This window comes from Erinaceus europaeus, chromosome 12, assembly GCF_950295315.1.
Source record: "Erinaceus europaeus chromosome 12, mEriEur2.1, whole genome shotgun sequence".
NCBI lineage: Eukaryota > Metazoa > Chordata > Mammalia > Eulipotyphla > Erinaceidae > Erinaceus > Erinaceus europaeus.
The window spans coordinates 42,081,828-42,087,289 of NC_080173.1; the positions used below are offsets into that span (position 1 = coordinate 42,081,828).

General features: G+C 42.3%; 1 pseudogene; it reads left to right on the top strand.

Annotated features, from left to right (window-relative positions):
- Positions 1 to 1,300: 1,300 nt before the first annotated feature.
- LOC103119409 (polycomb group RING finger protein 1-like) lies at positions 1,301 to 5,103 on the top strand (annotated as a pseudogene).
- Positions 5,104 to 5,462: the final 359 nt, after the last annotated feature.

Below are 5,462 nucleotides of genomic sequence, written 5' to 3' on the forward strand. Positions count from 1 at the left end.
GGTGTGGTCCTAAAAAGAAATGTCCTGATGTCTCAGAAACTGCCACCCAAATAGAGAATCACCCTGTCTCAGAAACAGATTCACTTATCATTCCACCAGACCATTTGTGATTATCAGCCTGCTTGCTCAGCTGCTGATAAAGACCATCTGTGATTATCAAAGTCTGCTTGCTCATTCTTTGACAAAATGCCTGGTATTTCCCCAAAAAGGGTTCCAAAAATATCTGCTTATATTAGCTTCTGTAATCAGATTGCTTGCTACAATTGTGCTTTTTTCTTTAAAAATTGGCTGTGAGACTAGCCTACACTGCTCTCTGAATAGCACCTTGCTGGGAGACAGTCCTTGGTTGGGTAAATAAAGACTTTCTTATTTGGACCTTGGTCTTGAGTTGTCTTCCTTGCCTCTATACCACAACAACCACAGAATGATTGTTGTAGCTTGACTCGTCTCCTTGGGGTTTTGAGTACATGTCTAGTCTGTATTTTTAGAGTCACACGTATTTGTTTGACTTGTCTTCTACTTAGATCTGCCAGGCGTCATCTCTTTTGGGTTCATCTTTTGTTTGTTGGGTCTCCTCAGATTACTTGTCTTGGGTTAGCACTTGTTTCTGCTCTTTTTGACTCTATCAATATCCATTTGTTTGGTAGTTTATTTGGCAAGGTTGTCTTTTTTTATTTTTTATTTAAGAAAGGATTAATTAACAAAACCATAGGATAGGAGGGGTACAATTCCACACAATTCCCACCACCCAATCTCCATATCCCACCCCCTCCCCTGATAGCTTTCCCATTCTCTATCCCTCTGGGAGCCCCCAAGGGACTTGAGATGTTCCTTGGCCCATGAGGATCCTCCCTACTTTGGTGACCGTTTGCTCAGTGTCATCTTTGTTTTAGCCTTAGTCTGTCTAGTGTCTTTCTCCAGTGTTTGATGGGTTAGTTTTACTTTGATATTACTAGTGTATTCTTAGGTAGTGGTGTGGGGATAAAGTAGAGAAAAACAGTGTATATTTAAATTGGTCAAATTCTTAAAGATGCTCCATATGTGACAGTATTTAATCTTCAAATTAGAATAAAAAGTATATGCAAATATTTAAATAAGAGAGATTCCAGGACATTCTGGAGGGTCTCCAGAACATCCCGTGAACTTTCTTTGTAAAAGGTGAATCCACAGCAGCTTGGCTTTTGTTTGGTGCTGTGGGTCTTCTGAACATTGTCACCAAGTCATTACTGTTGAAAAATCCTGCTCACAAGATTGTGATCACAATGAGCTTCAGAACCAGCTCTAGTCAGCGTACAAGATGGACCCACTACAGAATGAGAAGGACGTCTGAGTGATGATCAAAGACCTGAACAAGCACATCGTCTGCTGTCTGTGTGCTGGCTACTTCGTGGATGCCACCACCATCACAGTGTCTTCATACTTTCTGCAAGAGCTGTATTGTGAAATATCTACAGACCAGCAAGTACTGCCCCATGTGCAACATCAAGATCCATGAGACACAGCTGCTGCTCAACCTCAAACTGGGCCGGGTCATGCATGACATTGTATATACACTTGTGCTGGGCTTGCAAGACAGTGAAGAGAAACGGATTACATAATTCTACCAGTCCAGAGGTTTAGACCGAGTCACCCAGCCCAGTGGGGAAGAGCCAGCCCTGAGCAACCTTGCCCTTCCCTTCTACCAGCAGCTTTGACTACTCCAAAGCCCACTACTATCACTATGATGAGCAGCTGAACCTAGGCCTGGAGCGGCTGAGTTCTGGCAAAAACAAGAATAAAAGCATCCTGCAGAACAAATATGTCAGGTGTTCTGTTAGATCTGAAGGATCCTATGTCACTGCTTGATGCTAAATCCCCAACATGTACAACTCCTTTTTGACAATGAAGTTCTCTCTGATAACATGACCATGAAGCAGATATGGCTCTCCCGCTGGTTCGGCAAGGCATGCCCTTTGATTTTACAGTACAGTGTGAAGGAGAAAGAAGGTAGAGGACAGAGAACTAACCAGAAAAGATCTATACCTCAGTGGCTGCCCCGGCCAGCGGGGCGTGAACAGGGGCTAGGAATCCAAGAACCTAGAATGAAAGGAACAGGAGACACAAGAAATGACAGCAAGACAGGATTCTGATCAAGCTGCAAAATTTTATTGTGTTCACAGGCATTATAAGGCTTTGGGGAAGGAGTATTGCAAGAGGAGAAGGAGGAGGGGGAGTAATTATCAGGGTGGAATGTCCCTTGCAACGTACATAGCCGAAACTATGTCTATTAACTATAACTATGTGGTGTGTCACTTGTTTTCTGGTAAAACTATGTCTATTAACTATAACAATGTGGTGTGACACTTGTTTTCTGGTAAATGGCCTACCTGAGGGGAAATAGAAACTTGTCTCGAGGGCTTCCATTGTTTCAAAGCCTAACTTCTATCAAGCAGAGAAATGGCTCTTGGCAAGTGGCCTAGTACTGGAGCTATGAGAATCTCTTGCATAATGACTGGATTATCTCTGCCCCACCCTGATTTATCTCTTGGTCAGGAGTGAGTGATTAAGCTAAGGAGCCTATTTATATGCTAATTATCTCAAGGTTATTAGAGAGCTGAAAGCTGAAAGCTGAGTTAAGAACACAACTAGCTGAACAAGCTAAAACAGTATCAGAACAGGGTAACAAAATAGATGAAAACAATAGAGGGGAGAGAGAATAGAATAAATGAGGCTGAAGGCAGAGTTAGCAAGATGGAGGATGAATTAGAGACAACTAAAAAAAGAAGTAATAGATCTCAAAAATAGGTTAAGAGATACTGAAAACAACAACAGAGACCTATGGGATGACTTCAAAGTCAAAATACGCTCATTATTGGTTTACCAGAGGAAGAAAGAGAGGGAGGGGAAGAAACCATTCTACAGGACATAATAGCTGAGAACTTCTCTAGTCTAGACAACATCAAAGACATAAAGGTTCAAGAAGCCCAGAGGGACCCAAACAGAACTAACCAAGACACCAAGACACATCATATTTAGAATGGAAAGGAATAAGGATAAAGAAGGGATCCTGAAGGCTGCAAGAGAAAAACAAAGAGTCACCTACAGAGGAAAACCCATAAGATTAGCAGTAGCCTTCTCCACACAAACACTACAGGCCAGAAGAGAATGGAAAGATATCTATCAAGTGCTCAATGAAAAAGGCTTTAAACCAAGACTACTGTATCTTGTTAGGCTGTCATTCAGACTAGCTGGAGGCATAAAAAGCTTCTCAGACAAGCAACAGTTGAAAGAATCAACTACCACCAAGCCTGCCCTGAAAGAAGTTCTGAAAAGTCTCCTATAAACAGTCAGACCACCATAAATATTCCATATATCAGAACACTCTAAAAATCTACAAGAATGGCATCTTTAGTCCTTAATTTAAATCAGTGTCAATGGCCTGAATTCACCTATTAAAAGGCATAGAGCAGGAAGATGCATCAGAAAACACAACCCAACAATATGCTGTCTACAGGAAACCCATCTAACTCAACAAGACAAACACAGATTCAAAGTGAAAGGATGGAAAACTATCATACAAGCCAATGGCCCACAAAAAAGGGCAAGAATTGGGAGTCAGGCTGTAGCGCAGTGGGTTAAGCGCAGGTGGTGCAAAGCACAAAGACCGGCATAAGGATCCCGGTTCGAACCCCGGCTCCCCACCTGCAGGGGAGTCACTTCACAGGCGGTGAAGCAGGTCTGCAGGTGTCTTTCTCTCTTCCTCTCTGTCTTCCCCTCCTCTCTCCATTTCTCTCTGTCCTATCCAACAACGACAGCAACAATAATAACTACAACAATAAAACAACAAGGGCAACAAAAGGGAATATATAAATAAAATAAATATTAAAGGGCAAGAACAGCTATTCTCATATCTGACATGATAGACTTTAAAATCAATAAAATTTTAGAAGATAAGGATGGACACTACTTAATGGTCAGAGGATCACTCAACCAAGAGGACTTAACAGTTATTAACATCTATGCACCCAATGAGAAGCCATCTAAATACATAAAACGTCTACTGAAAGAGCTACAGTAATATATTAACAGAAACACAGTAATGGTAGGGGACTTCAACATCCCACTCTCTCAACTTGATAGATCATCCAGGCAGAAAATCAATAAAGACATGAGGGAGCTAAGTGAGTAGATAATCTAGAACTATTGGACATTTTCAGAGTCATTCATCCCAAGAAACTGGAATACACATTCTACTCAAGTCCACATGGGTCATTCTCAAGGATAGACCATATGTTAGGCTACAAAGACAGCATCAGCAAATTCAAGAGCATTGAAATCATCTCAAGCATCTTCTCAGACCACAGTGGAATTGAACTAACACTTAATAATCAACAAAAGATTAGTAATAGCCCCAAAATGTGAAAGCTCAACAGTACACTACTTAACAACTACTGGGTCAAAGAATAAATAAAGGAAGAAATAAAAATGTCTCAAAAGTTCAATGAAAATGAAGACAGAAGCTATCAAAATATTTGGGACACAGCTAAGGCAGTACTGAGAGTGAAGTTCATAGCCATACACGCACACATTAGGAAACAAGAAAAAGCACAAATAAACAGCCTGATTGCACATCTTAAAGACATAGAAGAAGAAGAACAAAGGAACCCTAAAGCAACCAGAAGGACAGAAATCACTAAAGTTAGGGCGGAAATAATAACATTGAAAATAAGGAAACTTCTCTAGTAATCCTCTAGAAGATTCAGCAGTTAAAAACCTGCACTTGTACCAGCTTTCTCATCCACTAAGCTTAATCCTGCTCACTCTCTTCTGCTGGTCGGCCATATGAGGTCCAGCTCTGTGACCCCGCATCCTGGAGACTTGGTTGATGACAGCACTCTGCAAGCCTGCTCACAGCCTGGCTTCACGAGTGCAGTGGGTTCCTTTGACCAGAAGGCTGCATACCGGCACCCTGTGAATGCTGAAACCTGCTTTGCTCTCCGTAGGACCTCCTCATGGAAAGATGACCCTGATCACCAGAAGAATGCTGCTGAGTGCCAGAAGCCATGGCAGAGTGTGGTCCTGTTGGTGGGATGGTGCCTCAGACTGCTGAGAGGACACTGCTGAGTCTGGAGAATCAAGGAGGAAGATGGTGACATATCAAGTGAAGAGACTGCACTGCTATTTCTAAAGACTGTTCTAAAGATGCAACTGTGATTATTCCAGATATTCTCATCTGAGAAAGAAAGAGGAGAAAAAAAGAATCCACAGATTCTTTGAGTCTTAGCCAGGACTACAGTTGGCCACTCCTTCCAGGGGACTCCAAGGGAGCAGATTGAGTACAAGGCAGAAGCACAGTTGGATGCTGTGGGGCAGGCTTCCTAGAACACCTGTGGTCATTCTGCTTCAGGCCTGAATGATTTGCAGCCTGAATCCAGCCACAGCAGCAGTGAACCTTCGTTGTGGGTTTGGGGCAGCTCCAAGTG